General features: G+C 36.6%; 2 long non-coding RNA genes across 4 annotated transcripts in view; both read right to left on the bottom strand.

Annotated features, from left to right (window-relative positions):
* The window catches only part of LOC107200721, a 61,128-nt gene that overhangs the window by 17,745 nt on the left and 19,108 nt on the right, over positions 1-24,275 (bottom strand). The window lies entirely within an intron of this gene.
* LOC117243951 lies at positions 12,304-23,418 on the bottom strand. Its single transcript, XR_004496120.1, has 2 exons — positions 17,516-23,418; positions 12,304-16,988 (listed from the first exon to the last, which is right to left on the bottom strand). It is a non-coding gene; the product is annotated as an uncharacterized LOC117243951 (long non-coding RNA).

Here is a 24,275-nt window from a genome sequence, read left to right as displayed (position 1 = left end):
TCTTTTTCCTATGACCTTTTACTAAACAAGTGGGGTATTTGCAATCTTTTTTGGAACTGTCCATCCATTTGAGGCAGTGAATATGAGAGGCACAGTTTGACTATATCAGAATTATTGCAGTGGGTTATTGCAAGGGCAGAAACCACCTACTGTGGGTGGAAATGTTTCTTCCATAACAGCATGTCTCCAATTCAGGTTTAACTTTACTTTGTCTTCTGTTTGTTCATCCACATTTCTAAAGATTTAAATAAATGTGCAGTCACATTTGTTCATGGAAAGTAACAAATGAATAAAACTGCACTGGACAGATTTGAGTTTCACAATGTATGCTGAAACAGATGTCTTCTTTTCAATGGCTCTGGAAAGAATTATTAATATGGACCTTCCTTGGTTATGAAAGAGACAATTAGGAGCTTTAATCCAATCTCTAATAGTTCAAAAATGTTATTTTTTATTAGATTTCAGCAGCAAAGAATACCATTTAGATAGATCACCAGAGTAATAAGCAACATGATGCTTGGTTCCACCCCATCTGTGATATTTTAAAAATACAGTCTACTGGTGCCAAACTTCAGATTTCCCATGGGAACATTTATAAGAATACAAAGCTCAATAGGCAGCACTGATGCTGTATTAAGGATTTGTGTCGTTTCCACTACAGAATAAACATGTTCTATAAAGGGGCATGTAGGATTTTATTAGTAGAGAACTGAAGTTTGACTTACATGAAGGATTTGATTCTGTTCAGTACAGCACAGAGCTATTCCATTTTCAGAATTTTTTCTGCTGTACCAAGACAAAGGCATGGCAAATATTTAAATCTTTTGTTAATGAACCAGATTTTAACCCATGGAGAAATAGTTTTAAATATGGTTTATAATCTGTTCAATGAATATGATAGCTTTAGCTTGGTCCCTACTGGATACTTTTCCATATTTCAAAACTGACTCTGCTTCCCAAATTTGGCACAGTAGCAATTTTTGGTGATACAAAGCCAAGAACTGAAATTCTAGGGTGTTGGAGATTGGGTTTACGGACTATTGGAGAAGCTGTGAAGAGGAGAATATACAAGGTCTGTCACAGCCATCTGTCCCCACCCAAACAATTTAAGGAGCAGAAATGCTAAGTAATTTGCTCAAAATGAGCAGGCCTATTCAGGCTGCCATAGAGGGATTCCAGTACTAATCCTGATCTGAGAATGTGCACTCATATAATCCAGTGTAGGACCACACTAAAGCATCATTATACCAGATACTCAAGGTTTCATGCTCATTCTCTCATCAATATGTCCAAATGCTTAAACAGTTAGCTCTTCATGGACATGTATCAAATAGCTACAGTTAAGCCAAGGTTAAGGTGAGTTGGGGTTCAAGAGTTATATTGAAATTGTAATCCCCAAAGCCACAGACCTAACTGCCAGCAGAGCAAAACACTTCTTGAATTTCTGTGTCTCCTTTGGATCAACAAGTATTAAAAAATCCTACAGTTCCATCAGTGCCAAATACAATGTATGGACAAAATACAGTGTGTGGACAAATCCTAAGAAATCTTCATTTCTAGAATAAGTTCTGCTCCTGATGGGAAACATCCCATTTTTATGTTCTCTGGCACAAATGTCTTGCTCACAAGACTAGGATGCAATGACGAAGGTTTGACAGAGAAGAGATTACAGCCACTTGGTTGAATCACAGTGACAAAAAACGGGCCTTAACTAAATGCTAGCTCTTAACATCTGGCTGGCTCCTGCTCTCATCCTAGTTTCTTGCCTCCTGAATGCAAGGAAATAAATCTCATGTTTTCCTGAAAGATGAATCTATCACAACTATAGACAATGATCCAGACATAACACTCATTTGACCACAGATCATGAGCAAGGGCCCCCTATCAGATGGGTTCCATGTTCAGAATATCAGACATTAATGATTTTGGTTGACTGGTAAATGGGTGGTCTGAGGCTGGGGCTGTGGTTAGTTTTCAGAAGACTGGAGATTAAAGATCTGGGTCTGCCATTAGGTTTTTAAAAGACCAAAAGCTTGAATGCAGGTAAGAATCACTTGACAAAAAGCTTTATTGGTGAGAGCTTTGATAGATGTGGCTTTAGCCTGTTAAGTAGTTACATTAAGTGAGGGGTTTTGGAAATTTGGGTAGAAAAATTGACTTCATAGTTTGATTCTTTTAATAGAGGTACAAATATTTCTGATGAGAACTGAGGAAATTATATTCCTACAATACCTGCAGCAGGGAGGATTTTCTAGATCAAAGTAGAATTTGATTAGGATGCCCAAAATAGTTGAAGTCCTTGTTTTTTCTAGGTTTTTCTAGGTCTCTTGTGGACTAGGAAGAGGGCTGAACTTAGTAAGGCTAAATAGCATCTAAAACAGAGCAAGCATCATGCAGTATAAGACTAAGAGTAGGCTGGGGGTCAGGCAGGTGCCAAATAGCTCTGAAATGTGTCACTGGATCTTGAAAACACAGTATATTTAAGATGGTCATTCTTACCAGAAAATGAGGATCATTAATTCTAAGAGGCATATAGATCACAGGAATACACTTTTACTTAGGACCAGTTGATAACAGGGTGAGTGCTTGGGGTGAGTTCTTCAAGTGAGAAGAACTATATTTATTGATAGAAATTGATGTGAACTACGTGGAAATTCACGCAGAAGGAAATGCTTACAAAGAGGTTTATAGTTGTCCTAGATCAATGATAATGCACCTTTGACATAACAACTCAATTTGGTATCACAAGTGGCCTAAACTTACCACAGCTGGCAAGAACTGCCCCTCTCCTTTACTCCTTGTAATGATTTTTCAGTTCTACCTCCACATATGTGCACAAAGAAATGTGGTGGTATTTACCATACCTTAATGGAACAGAAACAACAGCATATTATATCATGTGATCTAGAAAAACATCCCCATGGGTTAGATTGGGTCTGCCCTTCCCTCCTGAAAGGATATTAGGTTATATCCTTCACCCTCAAAGGCTGTACTTCATTAATGTTGCAATAAAATTATATAAGGTTAAGAAAAGTAATCTGTCATTATGCACCATTATGGAGATAAAATAACTTCTCACATGTGTCTGACCTGTTATATTAGACAAGTTTCCATTTTGAAATCCCATATTTGTAAACTTTTTTCTCAATGCACAGTAGAAAACTGGCTGTATGTGCTGGGCTCATAAAGCAATTTTCTGTGTACTTAGGACAACTGTATTGTAAGTCTGGCTGCCTGTTGCTTCTCTTCTTGCTTCTATTTAGTCTACAGCCAGATTTAGTGTTTTCCTTCACATGAAAATTACAGTGCTTTCTGTGCACTGCTGAATGTATAATGTCCTACAGGTTGGCAGACACAGTAAAAGCATTTGCCTGGAACAGGTCTAAAAAAACAGCTGGAGGTATTTGTAACAGGGAAGGGCTTAAAGGCCATGGTCAGAACCATGGTGGGTTTGGCTCTCTGCAACTCTGCCTGTATTCCACACTGAACACACATGGAGCCAAATTCTCTCTCCTAATCCCATTTAAGTATTTGTGTAAAATATCAGACACAGGAGAAGTACTAGAGTTGGAGAGTACTAGTTTGGCTTCCAAAATATGAAATTTTTGTCAGGACTCGTCTATGGCAATGTTCATCAGTTCTCCTGACCCTACCATTCACTTGCCAAAGTTCACAAATGTAGAAGAGCCAGGTAATGTATTTAAAACATCTCAGAAGTCAAGAGGAGAGAGGGAACTAGTACCACTATAAGTCTCAGGCCACCCTGTGCAGGGCAAAATTGTTCTGCACAGACACCTCTACCCAGTGAGGTTCTGCATCCCAAGCATATTTTACAGTCTAAGTCTGAGAACTGCACTTGGATTGGGCCACATGCACTTCACAAAAAACCACAGCTACTAGGGCGGAGTAGTGTACAACAGTGCTTGCTAGGAAAAAGGAAACTGGAGGTCAGAGTGAAACTATTTTTCTTTTAAATCTCATTTTAGCAGGGGTCTGGCTCCCCTGAGGATGGTGAATTATGGTGACTGTGTGCATAGATGAACAAAAATCACATTGAGAAACACACAGAAGTCACTTGTAACTGCCAGGTCCCATTTAAAATTAAACACATGCAGTGAATCACTAAAATTAGATTAAGATTTTGCTCTTTTCTCCATTTCAAACCATACACACAGTATATGGTTTAGGAATAGGGAGTATAAGCAGTTTCTTTTATGCATTTTGCAGGTTCTAAATGGTTCCAAGAAGAAAATTTATTTATATTGGAATACTAGATGAGCTCCTGCTGAAGCTTATATATATAATCTGCTAGTGAAATATTAATTATATATATATACATAAATGTTTTTATACATATATAAACCTTCATGGATTTCTGTCTAAAATTTTTGCAGAAGAGTACCTTACACCCACCACTTTATACCAAACCTTTAATGTGAAGGCAAATTCATTACTTTCACAAGTAAAGTAACCCTTACGAACATCTTTTCAACAGTTGAAAGCTGCTTCTTGAAAAAATCTGGACTATGTAACTAATTTTTCTCCTAATCTCCATTTACCCATGACTGATGCTTGACTCAGAAGGAAGTTGTGAGTGTTCGGTGTTCCAGGAAAGAGCAACTGACAGGCTCTTGACTTTTGTATCAAGAAAACAAAATTGAATGAACTATTTGGAAACACCTGAATGCTTTCAAAGTGTCAGTCTGGAGGAAAATACACATATATATTATAGAATGAATGTTGTGTTTATTTCAATACTAAGCACACATTTTGAATGACCTTAATAATCTGCCAGCGATGTAAGTTCTTAGGAGTGGTCCTCTTTTTCAGTCAGGCTACTCAAACTTTTCAAAACAGGCCCAGTAAAGCGAACAAAGCAGAAGAGGTAGTAAAGGATATCCTTGAAACTTATGTTGAAGAGACTTCTGGAATAGAATGAACCTAAAGACATGTTTGAGGTCTTTAGAGAGAAAGAGGGATTGTATCACACCATGCAATCATGAAATGATACTAAAAGGGTAGAGATATGCAAAGAGAGATAAATTTCTGCATTATTTATATTAATGTAATAACCATATTAGTGTTTTAGAAGTATTGAACATCTGCATGTTTCAGACTGTCAGCCCATGAGTTTCATTTCTAAGCATATAATTGCATTTCTTACTTAATGCCCGTCACCTCATAAAAATCCCATGTGTTTATGAATTTAAAAAAGAAAGTAATACACTGAAAGGAAGAAGAAATATGCTGAATTCCATAATGAGGCTCATGTATTTTCTAAAATAAAACAAAAGCTTTACAGTAAAGTGCAAGGAAAAGAAGGTGAATATAGTAGAGAACCTATAGGTGTTCCCAATGTGAAGAGCTGAGCAGGGCCAGGAATGATAAGGAGATCACCAGACAGATGTACAGTGGTGAGGCAGGTCCAAAGTGGAGCCACACTGGCAGTAGATCCTCGGTTCAGAGGTCTGTGGCCAGGCAGAGACATGGCTACAGCACAGCTCAGGTTGTATCATGGTCTGGGGCAGGAGTTAAAATGCATTTAAAATGCAGTTCCTGAGCAAAGCAGGGGACGGCCTGAGGAGGTTTTTGAAGGCTGTTTCCCATGCCAGGCACAAGTCCAGGAGTGGGAGCTGGTCTTCACACTGTCAAGCCAGAACTCCTGCCTGCAGAAGAGGCTGCTGAGCTTGTGGGGTACTCAAGTTCCTTCCTGGATAAATAAGAATGGTTTGGTGTCAAGGGATGGGATTCACCTAATTATCCCAGAGGCCTCATCTAATCAAAAGGAAATGACAGTGACTGGATGAGTGAGTCAGAAATCTTGCAGAGTAGGCATCTCAGAAAATCTGAACTAAGCCTGGTGTATAAAATTGAGACGTATAGCAAGCGCCACATCTTATTTTCCTGGAAAGACTCATTTATGTGACTTCATAGCATGGTGGCAGTGGTGCAATCTCTCTCATATCAAATCTCCAGTGCATGCTGATGTTCCTTACTTCATCTGCTTAAAATATACACTATATCCCAATGGTGCCTTTACTGCTGGGTTAGCAGTACATTCCCTCTGCAGTCTAACTGGATTCTTGGATCCTGAAATTCCTCAGAAAACTCCTCAATTTTGGTTGGAAAATCTTCCATTTGGACTGAAGAGTGATAGTAGACTATTTTTTCACCTCTGCTGCCTTCCTGAGGGCCCAGGAAATAGCATAAGGTTTGAATCCCCGCAGGACAACTCTCTAAGGGAGGGGCAAGGATAAATAAACTCTGTCATCTCCCTCTCTAAAGCAAGGACTGGAAGCACAAAGCAGTTGTGTAAAACGTGGTCACCACTGACCCAGTGGATTCCCTTCAAGCATAAATCAGTCACACAACTTTTAGACTTTGATTTCATTGTAAGAAGAGTAAAAAAGAAACCTCTTCATGTTACAAACAGTGCTAGGAAAAAAGCCACAAAAATGTTTGGTAATTAATGATTCATGATAAAGCATATCTAATAAATGTGTGAGTGCATGGAAAATAAACTAGGACATTCAAGGAAAGGCTTTGGTAGGCCACTTAAAATGAAAGACAATGCAGTTCTGAGTGCAGGAGCTCACTGGAGACCACCTGAGATGGGCAAAACTACTGCTGTCAAAAGAGCAGAACGAAAGGAGTCAGGCACAGCTGGTAGAAATGCACAGTAAAATTTCTTGAGGATAATTTTTAATTATATTATGATGGTCACAAGAGAGAGGCTGAACTCATGTCCTGATGGAAATTGATTACCCTCCACAAGGTGTCCCTAAGAGAGCCTCCAAACAGAGCCAATGTTTCAAAAGACAGTCTGGCTTCTAGTCATAGCAGGTTAGTAATGTCCTGTCCTTCTAGCAATGTAAAAGCCAATCTAATCAGGTGTGAAACATTTGATGTATGGAAAAATTAACCAGCATCCAGAGAGAGAACCTGGCACAAGTTGAAGAAACCTGGCAGCTGAGACAATAGACCTGGCAAAATCTACAGGAGTTTCATTCCTGTTTTGTTGAAGGTAGCTCTTTTCTGCTTTCTATTCTACATAGCCTTTCTTTCATTTTCATTCTAGACTGTAAATCCAAATAAGTAAGCAAGCTATTCTGCTGTGTGCCAAGACACCATTCTGCAGAAAAGCACAAAAAGTACTTTACATTTATTTATCTCTAAACTCTTTGTTTCTAAACATGGCTCTAAAATTAATTTTAGAAAAATCTTTCTATGGAATGCAAAAAATATGAGTTAGAATATCTGAGGATATATTAATAACAAAGTAAAAGCAAAGTAAAGTCTTACTAAATTCAGTAAATGTTCTCATAAGCCAATGGAAAATAGTGTTAATTTTTAATAAAGCACTTAGCTAAAATCCGTGTCCTGCATATTGGGGAATTGCTGAGGAAGTCAGGCAACTCTTTCTTATTATTATTTGTCTATCCAAAGGATATGTGCTATATTGTGTTTCAAAACAAAACCAAAACCAAGTACCCACACTTCAGATTTATCTAGTGTTTTATCCAGAGACACTCCCTTTTAGACCTTTTTGAAGAGCACTCCTTTCTGTCTGTCCTTGGATTTCTTCCACCTTCTTCTTTGAAAGGTCTGGCTTTTTTTGTTTTTTTGGTTTTTTTTCCTCTGTACACAATACTTCTTCAGAAAAAGAAAAGAAATTACACCCATATATCTCATCCCAAACTCTCTTCATTCATTTCATCATCCTGAGTATGGCCAGAATTTTGGGAAAGGCTTCATGTTGTGTTGTCTACTTCGCACTCCCTTCAAAAAATTATTTGCATTTTTCCTGACTGACTAGTGGCACTGCCATAGCTTGGCCGTACTGGGATTTTCATATAACTCCTAAAATAAGAAGATAAATTTAGAAAAAATAACTTTCTTCATTGCAAAGCTTACCTCTTACCATTGCAAAGGTGCTCAGTGATAAGTAGTTTAGTTTTATAAACACACAAATGAACATCCACACTGTAGACCAGATGATTGGTATCCATGTATTTTCCTTCTAAAACAATGTGGCAACCTACACTAGTAATGAACATCTTTAGCAGGATGATTAGTGCATCATTTTCCACACTCTGCTCCAGAAGAAGCCAATGTCCTTTCTACAAAAGCAATAATATAAACTCCAAACCTAATTTTCTCAGGTACTGCTATCAGCAAAAGAGAATTGTATTGTACTGTATTGATCCTACACTGGCAGTTATTACAGTATCTGGCACAGTTGGTCCCACACATGGTAGGTGTGCATCCACGTGTGCACCTCATCATCTTCTGTTTCAGAGGAAGTGTGCTGGTGGATTTACTTACGTGTGTTGAGGACACAGAGCAAGGGTCTTGTCCCTGGGGTACATGTATGCCGCTATACATTGGACACTTGTAGTATAAGAATACCACAGCGTGGATCCATCATGGAGCAAAAGTGCACAGGAGCAGGTAAATGTGCGGAAAATGCTGAGAAATCAGAATATATTGCAATCTCTGAATTTTCGCTATTCATATGTTAGGAGAAGGTTTTGGCAGGACAGTTAAAAGCATGATGATATCACAACATGATTTTGACTAATAAACAGTAATAAGAAACACTTCCAAAACTGCTGTGAAACAATTTTAATGAAGTTGTGTGAGCAGCTGCCTCTGACCCTCTGCCATATTGGCACATGAATACTTAAGGATGTGTGCACCTACTCACAAGCTAGGGACAGCTGATATCTGAAAGCAAGCTTGTCCAAATCACTACCAGGCAGAACCTGGCAGATTCTGTACTGACAAGGAAACTGTCAATACTGAGAAAACAGAAGCTTGAAGAAAATTGTTGATATTATTTAATTTTTAATTCTGAATTTAGCTCACTTTCTCCAAATTAAAAAAAAAACAAATTATAAAGTAAGCAACCATTCCATTGTCCACCTCCCCCCCACCCCCCACCCCCCCACAATTTCTGGGGTTAGGTTCAAGGCAGAAAATAAGAATTATTTACTTTTCCTTCAATGAAAAATACAGTCATGGGCATGAAGATGTGTGATGTTACAATGGGGTAAAATGATGCTGTGCTGTTTCATCATTAGACTGTGTGCTTGAAATTATTTGGAGAAACATTTTAAATTTATAGGTTTTCTATAGCATCATGGAATCACAGACTGGGATTGAAAGGGTAAGGATGATAATCATACAAATGACCTAGTTCCAACCCCCTCATCCTGGACACAGGGAGACTTTTCACTAGACCAGGTTGCTCAAAGTCCCTTCCAACTTGGACTTGAAAACTTCAAAGCATTTCTTCTTAATATCTAATCTAAACCTGTGCTCTGTCACTTTAAAGCCATTGGCCCTTGTCCTGTCATTACATGTCCATGTAAAAAGTCCCTCTCCAGCTTTTCTGTAGCCCCTTTATGTACTGGAAAGTCCTCTAAGGCCTCCCCAGAGACTTTTCTAGGATAAACAACTCAAATCCTCTCATCCTGTCTTCCTTGTAGAGATGCTCCATCCTTTGTGGCCTCCTCTGGACTTTGTCCAACAGATTCATGTCCTTCTTGTGTTGGGGAATCCCAGAAGTGATGGCAGTACTCCAGCTGGAGTCCCAAGAGGAATAGAGGGGGACAATCCTTTTCTTCTGTTTTTTCTGCTGATTCTGGTATATAGATCTGTGGTGGGAACTTCATTCAAGTCACAGAATATTTTTGTGATTCTTTCATTTCCTTCTGTGTGGATTGCTATTGCTTTATATTATAGCCAATAGATACATTTACATTGTAGGCAATATATATGTACTACCAAAGGTATAGTAATTTCTTCCACAGAAGAGGAAAAAATTCCTCCCTGAGTTCTTTATCTTCACAAAAGGTTTCATTTTGTACACCTCAATTTGATCCCTGTACAACAACAACTCAGATACTACCCAATCAAGTATGGTAGACATAATCAATTTAAAAGAGACTGAGACCTGCTGCATTTGGGGGCACTGCATATCAGGACAATGAGCCTCACTGTGTTGTTCCACTGGTTATATTTTAGTTATTTTAGGCTTGAGATACTCCTTGAAATATTACATAAGCTGGAGAACCTTGGGCAGGTCAGGCAGCAGTTTCTAAGGCCTTCAATTATACAGACAGTCTGTGAATAAACAACTGAGAAAAGATGGCTATAGAAACAGTGGTAGGGAGTCAGCAAGAATCTCTGAAATCCTGAATCTGACCTGTAGAAAAATCCTGAGATTTGACAGGAAGGAGAACAGACATTTTGTGGTGAAAAGAAATAGGGTATTGAACAAGCACAGGGAGGTTGTGGACAATAATGCCTTCCCTGTTGCTTGGGCTCCATATCCTGGACAATGTCATGAAATACAGTTTTTGTGCTACCAACAGAAAGTGCCAAGAGGCCCTGAAGGGACCTTTTCACTTGATACCACCAATGGGATTTATAAGTCAATCCCTTATCCCACCTGCATAAGCAACCCCAAATTCCATGCACAGATAAGCCCAGTTTTAAAGAGCTTGTGGATGACAGGTACAATCCAAGGAAGAGTCCAAAAGAAGCATGAAAGTAAGTCATAACTAAACAAAACTTCCCTTTTTTCAAATTTCAACTTGGAATACACTTTTTAAACTTGTATTTTCCTTGCTTAACAATTTCTCTTCCTGCATCGTCCTTTCTATTCCTTCTTCTCCTAAGACCAGCTGGGAATCCAGAGCATAGCTCAACAAAAGACAGTAAAATTAGATCATACTTAAGCTTGGTGTGAAAATTACTTAAAACTCTATGGACATCTATGGAAGCATTTAATTAAAATAAATTTTACTTTATTACTCATTACAATATCTATAAAACATTTAGCAACAATAAGGTTGTGATACCTTCACAACTGCACTTATCTGGAGATTATTATTAGGTGCACACCAAACTTACCAAGAAGGGAGAGACGTGTCAGTAAATACCTTTCATGTAAGAGGTAAAAAGAAGCAAATGCAAAGATATGGTATTATGTTTTGTTCTGTTGTACTTAAATCTTTTGGGTAATCAGTTTCTGGGTGAAAACTTGCATTTGAAACTCCACTTTCAGAACATTGGAAGCGTCACTGAGGTAAAATGAAATGTTACAGCTCCATGGAGGCCTAAATGTGTCAGTGTGTATAAAGAAAACTGAGTATTGCTAAGTCCTTGATGAGGAGGACTGCTGAATAGCACATCCACTCCTCACTGCATTGGGTGTTGAGTACAGCTACATCAGTACGGCATGGAAAGAAGTAGGTGCTACTTCCTTTTTTGGTTTTTCAAATGGTTTAGATTTGAAGATGTCCTCTATGCATATTACAAGCTCAATCTTTTTTCCAGATAGACACAGTTCCTTCAGACACTTGCAGAGGCCCAGAACAGACCTGGATCAATTCAGAACCCCCATTTTTGCCACACTCCTGTAACAAGGGTACACCAGGGTGGGCCAAAGACGGGCATGCAGCCCCACAGAGCTAAGGAATTATGTGTAAGGAAGCTTGGGCTTGCATTGGGTTTATGCTCTTCAGTCTCCTGCTGTGTGAGCTCCAGAGTGATTTTCAAGGGCTGCTTCATGGGAATTGTGTTGTCATGGCTGGAGTCAAGGTATGCAGCACTCATCTGTTTGAAGAAACAATGAGTGAGAACTCTCTAGTAGATGAAGCTCTTGAGGGAGTTTCTTTTGACATTTCCTAGGCTTTTTAGAACTGAGAAATCAGCCTTAATTGGAATTTAAAGACATAATATGGTAGGAATGACTGATGACACTTGATAGTTGAACCTGAATCAAATTTGCAAAACAAGTCATTTATAGGAAATATTTCAAAACAAGGCACTTCAATATGTTTAAATATTTTCTACTAACCTCTCAGCTCTTTAGATCATTATTCATAATTCATAAATAATAGTGTAATGCCCACTAAAATACACATGAAAAAATGTGTTTTTCCATGGAGTTGCAAAAGCTAATGTATTTTTACATCTAGGTATATTCCTAGAGTAAATCAAATGTTGCAATATGCCCTTTAGTTTAATTGCATGCATAAACATACAGATCAAAAGAGAAAACAGAATTTACTCATTATCTTTATCATGACAGCTGTAGGCAAAAAAAATCACACAGTCTAAGGGTAGTCTTACTTTCTTGATCTTTATTAGTTTCATTTCCCTTGTCAAAACTAACTTTTAAACTACAAAAAAGTAACTTAGTAATAATAACTATAGTCTTTTTAAAAAACTATTTTTGTTTTAAGCCAGCTAGTCAATTTGTGACAGGTAGTGTTAACACAGGAAACTCAGAAATAGCCACCCTAATAGAGTACAGTCATCATCTACAGTTTGTATCAGACTACATCTGACAAAACTCACTTTCAAAAGGCTTAAACAATCATTACAACCCCGATGAGGTACTGACAAAAAGGTAAATAAAAACACCAAAAAACATTTCCACTGTGGATTACTTCATAAATTCTGTCAGTCCACTCTGTATTGTATGTTCTTCAGAGATTATGACTGATCCATGACATTTCTGAGACAGCCCATTGCAGTTGCAGTATTATGGCTTTAAATGTAATATCGGACATCACCATGAGAAAAGAATACCCCCAGGAGTCGAGGACAGAAGGTAATACAGTGGCTCTTTCAGTGGTGTGGGAGACATGGCAAACTGCTGCATAGCTGAACAGTTCCCCTTTGTTCTCTGTTCAGCTATGGATCCGATTTCTCTGAATTGGGCTTATTACAATAAATACAGATGCACAACATGATTATTTATGGGAAGAAAACAGACAAAAGAGGTTGAGTTGCTGGTACCTAAAACCTCATTTTCTGAGCTTCTCCCCTTGAGGCCCTTTTCATTTGTTTCACCATTGTATTCTCATTGTTGTTCAATGATACAAGCCTAAGCTGTTCATCAATTTACCCACTCCCCCAATCTCTTTCTCTCTCATGTGTGCTTCCTCTCTCTTCCCATGTTAATAGTTCCCCTGAAATCCTATCACTTTGCTGGAGGATTGATGTAAGTCTCCAGCAATTAACATAATTACAAGCCTGATTATCTTCTAATTGCATTATGAGTATTTGGTTATTCACTACACAAATTAGAGAAAATTAAAGAGGAGCAAGATCCTGTGGTGTGGGCAGTATGCTTTCTAAACTGTTATGATCATCTGAATGCTGGGAGATAACAAGAAGGTGAATACATTTTATATTCCTATTGGCTCACAGTTCCTCCTGTCATTGTGTAATTTCTTTTTCTTCTTTCAAATGCATTTTGTGTCACTGAAAGATGCAGTCCTACTTCATTTGTTTCGGCGAGTTTACTGACAACATACAGTAAACTACAATAAGTGCCATATTTTTCTATATAGTTTTGGCAGAGTAAAATGATAGAAATTCAAACAAAAGGCACTCAGATGATAGTCTTCTCTACAATCAAGAAACATCAATAATTTAAATACATAATTAAGGGACACCCTCTGTGGTGACAGAGGAACAAAAAAATAAAAACCATCAAGAATTGTACATTCTTGCCTGTCTCTTCTTAAGTTTTTGAAGTCATTGAATTATTAGTTAAATAATCAGGGATAAATTAAAATAGTGAGTAATTGCTAGAGGGAAGTTTTAAGCCTGAGAAGGGCTTTGATGCAGCATAACCAATATAGGACAAAAGTCACTTTATTGTCAGCAAGGCCAGCAATAAAAAGGTGTGCTTGAAATGAACAGAATGGAAATTAATTTCAAGAGAAAATTAAGTAACTGGATATATTTTAAAATTTTATTTTAAAAAGAAAATAATTGGAGTTTGACCAAAACATGGAGAGAAAGAACTTATGACAGGGAAAGGGAGCAGACTTACACAAAACATTGTTGCTTTTGCTGTTGGGGTTGTAGATTGTGAATGCTGCTGGAAAAACAGCTGCCTCATGCAGGACTAACCACCTTGTTACACACAAAAAAAACCCCAGTGAGGTAGGAGGTGGGGGGGTCCTTTCAAAGTAAACCAGCTGAACTCCCCCTGAGCAGTGTTTTGAGCATTGTGTGCTGACTTCCACCCTAAGTAACTGCCAACTCTTCTTGTATTTTGGGATAACTCAGTACCTGTCTGGTTATGAGCCAAATCCTGCTAATGTTCTTCATCTTACAGATGTGCTGTTAATAGAAATTAACTTGGCAATGCTAAAAACTGGCATCCCTGAATGAATCTACAGGATACAGCAATGATCTAATATCAGTGAATATAACTTTCTCTTCTGTACCAAGGGACCTGTAGTACCCTCTTGGTCCCAAATTAGGAGCTAATGAACATAACTTTCTCAACCAAGCAAAATATATACTGCCAAACTTGCTGCTATTTGCATGCAAAGGGGAAATTTTAGCTTTGATCTCTTCCCTGTATCCCCTTACACATTACCATGTGATTTCCTGTCCAGACTATTCCCAAAGACCTACCATAAAAAACCAACCACTAATAACACTCCCTGTCTGCAACATCTTCTATTGCTTATCCAGGAGTTGCAAAACTAGAAACATGCATCCTAAATAGGGATGCAATCCTGCAAGCGGGTCTCGTTGTTTTATTTGATCTGTCTTCTTTGAAATTCTCTATTCATACCTCCTTAGGATGGGCAGGAAAGAATGTCATTTTTCCACATCCTTTAAGACATTAAATTATGTATTTTCTTTATAGAGGTCCTAAAATCTTTAACTCCTGAACATTTACTGATGAAAGAAGCTGGTCATTATTATAACATCAACCCAAGACAAAATTAAAGCGGGAAAGAGAAAAATCTTAATTATCTATCACTCTACGACAGTTATAAAAAAAATCTCACAACAACAGAAGAATTTTCTTATAAACAAATGTATACATATTTTCATTTGATGCTGCCAAGTGTATACAGAAAACTCTGGGAACCAATCACCATGTGCTTCATCTGATCCATTCAGACAGAAAATAAAGAGAGAAGCCACACACCATATGAATCCCTAACAGGATAATTTAAAAGTATTTTTCAAGTGGGTTTAAAATAGATTCAACATTATACTGAATTTTTTCAAGTACGTAAAATTTCATGTAACTTTGTAAAGCTGTATAACTTTAATAGCTGTAGACAGTGGGCCAAATTCAGCTTTAATGTAAAACACACTAAATTTAATGAAAAGCTTCATTGAATTTACTGGCAATTTGCCCAGTTGCCACAGAATTCAGTTTTACACCGTCTTTCACTTTCCTCCCACTGCTTCTCAAAGCTGTCATATGTACGTAGTCTAGAAGTTTTCAGAAGTCCTGGACTGGTAGTGAAAGTGGATTTAATAGTCTAATATCAAAGGGCCCATGGAGAAAAGCCACCCTGCAATTTTGCCAGGGAAAGTAAATAACAGATCACCATTTCCACTGCTGCCTTTATAAAAGGCCATTTTTAAAATTCTACGAATACTTTACTCTGAATGGCATCCCTGAAATTTAAACTGAAGCCTGGACTCTCAAGTGAAAGAATGAATTACAAGGAAATAAATAAGGATTTTTTTTTTTTTCTTTTGCACTAGCTCTCGACAGTCCCACTTTTACAAGAAATTCTGAGCATCTGATTATGGACAGAAGACACAAGCATTTCCTTTAAGAAATCCTGTGCAGTACGTAAATAATATTTCCACAGCAGAGTGACACTGAGACCCAAATAAATTGTCCATATGTGTTCTTTACATGCTATGCAAGCAATTCCTATGAGGCAATAGTCATGACAGGATAGTCTAGGGCCATTTCAGATTATTTTAAAACAGAAAGCAGATCATGACTTAAGAGGCAGACGGTAATACCACGCCACAGCTATTCTCAAATTTGAAGTGTTATCTTCCTTTTTGATGTAAAACTCCACCACCCAGTGAAAAGAAAACAAAATATTGTTTCCTTGCTTCATTACTTTAGTAAGAAGGATTGACGACATGCTTAGCTGGCAGGAAAAAATAATTTATTTCACTGTCACCTTATTTTCTCACCTGCTGCAAGGTAAATAAAAGCTAAGTCACTTTTTATTTATTTAGCTTTTGCAAGACACCCATACTGAAATAGCTGGCATTATCTATTATATACAACCACTCTATTATACTGATCACAGAAAATAAAAACAGTGTGAGACCATCTATAACTGACTTCAGTCTTAATAGTTAATACTTGGTGAATGCCTTATTTTTTTCACTCATCACTTTTCCAATTTATAATGTGTTTTGAAAACAACAGTAATTTAACTTATTTCATGTTCAAAATGTGCCAGAAAAGTAAATGGTCCACATGTAGAAGTTTCCGGTGTCTGTCTTTTATCTGTTATCACAGATCTATTAGTGTTAATTAGTAAAATCTCTTTGTCATAATGCTACAAAAAAAAATTTAACCGATAAATATATTTGAAAATGCAGCTAAGAGACAATTCCCATGTTAATTTCTCAGAGAAATTTCCCACTAGGGCGTGGCTGAAAGCAGAGAAAGTGAGTTGGGATTGTACAGAGATTACTGTGCATTAGCGTAAAGTGTATCTTTTCCTGTGAAGTGAAGAATGGTATAAGCTCAACACTCAAAATGAGAGTATAAATTTGACTCAACAAAGCAGCCTCCTTGCAGGAGCTCACTTCACTCATTTCATAGCACAAATAAAATGTTTATTTAGCCTGCCTCTGCAAATAGAGTCAAACATTCTAAAGAAAGTAAAATGTTCTATCAAGAGAACAAGCGAAGAAATTATGCTTCAGGTGATTGCTTGATAATGAAATGAATGCAGGGTAAGAAGGTAATATGGTGAACTCACACAAGACCACAGAAGTGAATATAGTGGCTTCATGTTTTTCTCTTTTATGTTGTCTTCAGCCCATGCAGCCCTGAACTCTTCATTGTCACTTTGGTGGATTAGCAATTGGCTCTGACATTCAGCTGCCTGCTGCATGGGCGGACCTGCCAGAGCTGGCATAGCGGGGTGTGCTTTTCCAGAAGTCTATAGAAAGAATTGAATTCATACTCTTCTTAGCCATAACAAGAAGTTGTCACTGTCTCCACAGATTACAAACACAAGCAACATTTCTCCCTCTGACATGTGAATTCTGGTATGCATTGCTACTTCATTTACAGTAAATAAGGAGGTTGCTTACTGTTGCAGTGTTTACCTATTGAAAAGCTACTATTTCAAGAACTGATTAATATCTTTCAAATTTCCTTTTTTTTTTTTTTTTTTTTTTTACTTTTAAATCCTTGTTACTTTCAAAATTGTCAGAACTCTGTTTTCGGAAATATGCAAAAGTTTTCTGAGAACATGAGCATCACTTCCTCCCGCTTAGTTCCCCGGTTGCTATGCTAGAACAGGTCTGAGGCTCCACCTTTCAAATGGTCACTTACATATTTAAAATGATAGGAGCACATTTGGTGGGAGAAACTGAAACTACCAGCAAGAGGGAGGGCATTCACCTAAGTGGAAAATCCAGGTTTGAGCCTTTTATGTAAAAAAAGACAGAAGAATAAACTGACCTTTGTTCCCTCTTGGTTCACAGACATCCATTGTCTGGTTGCCTATCATAGGTTCTATCCAGGCTTAACAAGAAAATCCTTCTTGAAACTGAAATTTTGCTGAAATTGGTATATTTCTGGTAAAAGAAAAAAGCCTTCTCATTTCAGCTAACCAGTATTTTCACTGAGAGATTCTGGCACAGTTCTCATGGTAAAAAGGTATTTTTAAGTTTTTATTATGATTCAGTAGTGCTATATTTATGTACAGTACATTACATTCTGTGTTTACTTAATCTCAGAAGATATAACAGTAATATATGGAACAGTTATGCACAGTGGGAAGACTTTATGTATACATTTGATATATTAACCTGCTATTGTTTTATGTTTATGGAACAGCAGTGTAAAAATATAAAATACTATAACACTTGATCTTTGATGACACTATTATGCTAATATATCACATTTTTTCTCTTCTGAAGAGATTTTTCTTTTCAACTGTAAAAAATCACCACTTCCCATTATTTTTTCAACACTGTTCTACATGCATTTGCCAATAGCAGATTATTTTCCACACAATTCTGAGGCCAAAATAGCAAGATATGTTCTGAGGTAGACTTGACATCATACTTGACCACACTTACATGTGCACAGTGAAGAAATATGATCATCCTCAGCTTCTACCAGCCACATTTGAATGCTAGCTTTGCTACATTTTGCACCTCTGGATCAGCGGCTATGATTTTGGTCTCTGCTTTCAAGCTAAACCAAAAATGTAAAAAGCTGTCTCCAATGTTTCTGTTGGATAAGTATATAAGCTTTCTTTAAATATTTTTTTCAGAAACACTGGATTTTATTACACCATAGTTCTGGACTTGCTGTGGTCTTTCGGGCTAACAGTAAAGGACAAAAATAGACAAATTAAAGAGCTAGTTGAAAATATTTTGGCAGGAGGTCCTTGCACAGGACACCAGGGACTTAAAGCGAGAATTTGATGTTTTCCTCACACTCATAATGTCTTTTTTTGTCAGCAGCTGAAAATCTGGTTAGCTGTCTCCAGACCAGTTCTCTTGGAGCACATTTACAGAAACCACCAAGGAGCTAATAACAGCTGGGAAATAATATCCTGGCACCCACATTTAACTCAGAACTGCAGCAGGTGGCAGTCACTGTTGTGCCATAATTTTCCTCTATTTTCTAGAAAGGGTTTTCTCCAGCAATCTGCACAGAATCCAACTTTAGCATCAATAGTTCTGAGCTGAAATTCATTTTTCTCCATTCACTGCCATTACAAAGAAATTTCCTATAGACTCAAAAATGCATCTTGCATTAATGTTCATTCTAAACCACTTCATGCAACTATTTGTTCACATTTTCCTCATCTCCAGCATCTGGTTGAAATGCAAAAGAAGGCCTGGGCAAAGCACTAAGAACACCTTTAATTTTTTATTTTTCTAATTTTTAGTTATTTTAACATAAAGGATGGCTGCAAGATTTTTTTGAAAGTTTAATTTCTCTGCCTTCATTTGTTTTCATGCTGCTTACAGCCTCTTTTTGGGTACTTTTGTTGATTTTTGTCACCTTAGTTGACGATGTTTAGAGCTGCTGAAACCCTGCAGGAAAGGCTTATGTAACCGTGGTTGACTCTTTACAGCTTGGTGAAGGAAGCATAAATACTTCTCACTTGTGAGATTCTCTTTTTCCACTCCACCACTTCAGTGGACAAACTTTCTTGCTATGACACAAATGTTGCAAGAGATTAGATGAGGCTCATGGAGGTTAGGGCTACCAAAAGCAACTGCCAAGCATACATGAGCATAGCAAATAAAAGATCATACTGTACTCACGCTGTTTGCTGGAATCTACTTCTGTCCTCCATGGGTTATTTTCAGAGACAACGGGAAATGTGTTCCTGTACAGGACTTCTTAAAAACTAAATTTAATATTCAGAAATTTATTTTCTACATTTTGAAATTAGCCAGCAAACTTTCTGTTTTACTAACTAGGCCAGTATTTTTCTAAATGGCATCAGTTTGCTTCACTTTCAAATTTACTTATGGAGAATTATCTAGTGCAACTGCTCCAGTACATTTAGGTCCCTTTTCACTATATTTTCTTTCAAGTTATTTTGATAAATGGACATACTGATGTTTCCTAACCACAGTAGATGATTTTACAGAACATCTTTGAGGTACAGACCAACAATTTTCACATGTGGTACAGTTCAAGTGAAAAACACTGCATATAATTCATTTATCCTTTCGAGAACACAACTCTGTGGAACTCTGGGCTACAAAAATACAATGTTATATGGAAAAACAGGTCACTAACTCAACTTATACCTACCCCACTGTGGTAAAACACATCCTTCTAACAAGAACAAAAAACTCATGGATTTAGGATTACTGACAAAAGCTGGTGATAATGACTTCCATGTATTTCTTTTTTTCCCTCTAAATCTCAAGACAATTTTAAAACTATATTGCTTCTTTCTTCTAGGCACTGTAGTCCTAAGGGAAACTTTAATAATATAATTGGAAAAATAAAAAAAAATAAATAAATAGAAAGGTGAAATGTAGTCCCCACCATCATACACTCAATTTTACACCCTTCCTCCCACTTTAAGCCAATTTTTCATCACACTGACTAAATTCATTTGAGTCCGTATTTCACTCGGGTATCTTCAGAGCATCTCTCTCTTTTCTCCTCTCCCCCAAAATTTGGTTTGTCACTATAATGTGTGTCACAGGTATTTATTTTTAAAACCCACCATTTTGCCTCAGTTACCGTAGTAATATGCCTGAAAATAATCATACTAATATTTAATAATTATTAATAAGTTCATTATATTATTATACAACCACTGCTGAACATACTCTTTAACTTGTCTGACAAAGAACTGCTGTAATGAAATAGTGACAAAGAATAAGGCTTTATGACATAGCATAGTCACTAATTTGTCTAGAAGAAATGGCATTGGAGGGTATCTTGTGTCTTTCCCATTTCATTTGAGATAACCATGATAGTTTTGTTAACACAAGACCTTAGGCTCCTTAAATGGCTACTGGTCCATTACATTTGGAAGCACTTCCTAAATAGGGTATGAAATCATATATTCATTTTTTACAGAGACACTAATGGGGAGCAAACAATGACAGTTGAACTTAACACTACTCAGCATTTAAATTTAGCTGGGAAATTTCCATCCTAAATTCAGAAAATATCTTCTTAAAGATAAACACTGAAATATATTGAAGATGCATATTATACATGAAGTATTTTATTATTAACCTTGTCTGACATCTAGTAAACACTTCAGAAAACCTCTTTTGGTCTCTACTTCATTGATTTTAATGGAAACCAGAGACCTATTCTATAAAGTACATATAGAAGGCCATATACCACAATGCAAGTAATTTGGCATACATCCATAAGTCTTGAAAGGAGAGGCACTTAGAAGTGTGAATGTGAATTGCTTTGCAATCTGCAGTGTGGTTATATAGCTGTCAACCATATTTCATGTTGTGCAGGACTGTGGATAGAAAGCATCTCTGAAAGACATGATTTTTAACTAGCAGAGACTCAATGACTGACATCCAAATACTTTTTTTTTTTTTTTTTCTACTGAGGTCTAAAAAGCCCTGTGAAGAAGTGCAGTAAAGAATATTACCTTTCACAGAATGTGAGGAACTTACCTAAAATCTGGTCGAAATATGAAAAATCCTTCTATAGAGTGTGCATACAATATTAAAGAAAAAGAAAGAAGTATATTAAAAAAAAAAGAAGTATGTTGTACTTGCATACAGCCAGAAATGTGAAAGTTGGTGGTTTTGGAATGAAGGGTCTGTGACTCCCTAATAGGTTTCAATTCCTGCTGAGTTTGCACCCTTGAGTTTTACTTTGGGTTATGAGGTGAAAAAAATTATACTCAAAACAATACCTATCAAGCTACCAAGATGCTCTTTTCTTCAGGATGAAATCATTAAAAACCACCAAGTCTTGGCAGCATTTCTAACTGAAATTATCTGTCCTATAATATTCTCTGGCTATTTAGCTTCACTGAAAAGTTTACAAATTTTGGCATATCTCATCTGAGTTCTAGTTTTGTACCAGATCATGAACACATGAAAATCTCTACTTGCTTCTGCTTTCATTATGAAAGTTTCACCACTATTTATACCTGGCCAACTAAATCAGACGGTAGTGCTGAATTAATGATTTACAGTAATCTCTAATGTTTTAATTAATCTGTAATGCACCTACATTCATCTAAAATAAGACAAATTTGACTTCTGTAGCAAAATAACTTGATTTATGTCAAAATCTTTATTTTGTTGCAGAACTGCTTGTCTCACTTTGAACTACTCTTTGATGTGTTATGTGTTCTGAGCAAGCCATCAGATTCCTCTGCGGTGCAGTTTCTTCCTATTCTGTAATGTCAGGATAGCATTTACTTACCTCTGTAAAGATGCTTAGATAATTTAGGAAAAATTATTTAAAAACAATTATTGCTTTTATGTTCTAACCACTGTATGAGCCATATATAGGTAAAAGGGTATAGCATTCACAAAACAGGCATTTTAAAATGAAAGGGGTTTTAATCAGACTCTGGAATGAGGGGAGGGTTTGAGTTATAATAGTAAGTTATAATAATTGCATTGAATTCAATATTGCTGCCTAGATGGAATTTTTCTTTCAAAACCCTCTTCACCTCTAGAAGCCTTAGAATTTAATAACCAGTTCAAATTAGCCCAATTAAGGATGTAATGCAAATAACTTTCCTCAAGAAATGATAAAGAAAATACTCCTGCATTTTTGGTATCCTGTATCTTCTACCACACACTCAGTACATGTTCCATTTTATATTTCTCTGCTTTTCAGAACTCAGTTATAATTAAAAAAAAAGTTTCAAATTGTTAAGAAGGAAACCAATGCATTTGATAGTGGATAAAGCCAGGGTCAGGGTCTGATTTGCTGGTGCTTTCCCAGGCACGAGACATGTTTTCCCCTGGGGTTATCAGGTCCAGGCAAGCTGCATTCTTTCTGCCAGGCACTTTGTATTGTGCAATGAACAGTGTCATTTATTTTCATTTCCTCATACTTAATTGCATGCTTCTTGCTTCCAATATTAAGTCAGAAGGCAGGTGGTAGAAGCAGTAAACTAAACTACTACTAGCTGTCAGAGTTATGGACCATGCTACTCTCCTTTTGAAACAACCTGATTGTTTACAATTCAGCAGAAACTGCTGAACTGGAAAAACACTTGCTTCCATTGCACATTCAATTGAGATTTTTTCTTTTATATTGAAAAAAACAAAACCAAAAAATGCTTAGCAAACACAGGCTACTTAAATTTATCAACATTTTATCACAGTAATAGGGAGAAATAGATAAAGTTACTGTTTTTTGTAAATTAACAAAAATATTTTTAAGGTGTAGATGGATGCCTGCTTTAGCCAAGGGACACATCAGTAACGATATTTCTGGAATTAATGAATTCAGTAGTAAGCTTGTTAAAAATTTAATGATCATGCCTGAATATAGAAATAAGACATTTATTAGGTATGCAAAATTTACGGTTATTGTATTTGGAATTAAATTATTTCATTCATTGCAAAAGCTATCATTTATCTAATTTTCACCTCTTATAATTAAAAAAATAAAGTTTTATCAAAGACCTCACTAAAGAACTTACCTCATCTTCACAAAGCACCTGGGCTTTATTTCTGATGTATTTTACAAGTGGGTATGTCACCTATACAGACAAGTCAGATTCATTGGCATATTTATGTCACTTATTGCATTCATAAGTAGCACCTTTATAAGGTACAAGAACTTTTTCAAGTACTAACTTTTGCCACAGATTTGTGTTATTGTTGAAATATTCTGCTGAAGCAGATATTGAAATCACTGCAAATTGCTGTTAAAATGACAAAGGAGAAAAACAATATATATTCATGTCCCTTTTAAAATATTATGATATTATTTTTATTTATTTTTATTTATAGATTTCATTATTTATTATATTTATTATATTCATGATACTTTAAAAAAGTTCTAACTCTAGTGATTTCTATCTTTACACAAGTGTATAAGAAAAGAGATGCTAGCTATTCCTTCTGGAATTATCTAATAATGCTAAGTCATAAATACAGGATATTGAGAAATATTTGCTTGTTTGCATAATAATACAAGTGTTAGTAACATAACCAGCAAAAATGCACTATATCAGAACATGCTCTCCATTTTAGTTCATAAGTTTTCCATGTACATGTTCTTCTGTGCTAATTAATAACTCTAATAGTACACAATTTCCTGTTTATCATAAACATAGTGCTGTTCACTTTCTGTAATACCCTACTACAAGATTACTGATGCTGTTATCACAGGATAGGCTATTTCAGCTGCAAGAAATACAAATACAGCCAAGTTCAGGTTCAATCCTGCTAAATTTTTCATGCAAAATTCTACATGGAAGACTTTAAACCTTGGCACTACACCCTCTTGAAGTCAGCAGAACTCTGAGCCAATGAAGGATTGCCTTGCTTGCCCAATAAAATGGAACTGTGGAGCTTCATATCAGGAGGGGTGAGACAAACCATTTAGAAATAGCAGCAAAGTCACAGCAGGCATACTTTATTAAACCAAAATCCAGTCCTAATGTCTTGTGTCTGAAAAAAGGATATAAGCAGGTGGGTAAAAATTAAGTTACATTTTAAACTTTTCCCACTACCAGCAAATCTTGAGTGAATTTGTTTATTTTTATAAAAAATCCTTTCCT

This window comes from Parus major, chromosome 2 (assembly GCF_001522545.3).
Source record: "Parus major isolate Abel chromosome 2, Parus_major1.1, whole genome shotgun sequence".
NCBI classification, from domain to species: domain Eukaryota; kingdom Metazoa; phylum Chordata; class Aves; order Passeriformes; family Paridae; genus Parus; species Parus major.
This window is presented reverse-complemented; position numbering and strand designations above follow the sequence as displayed.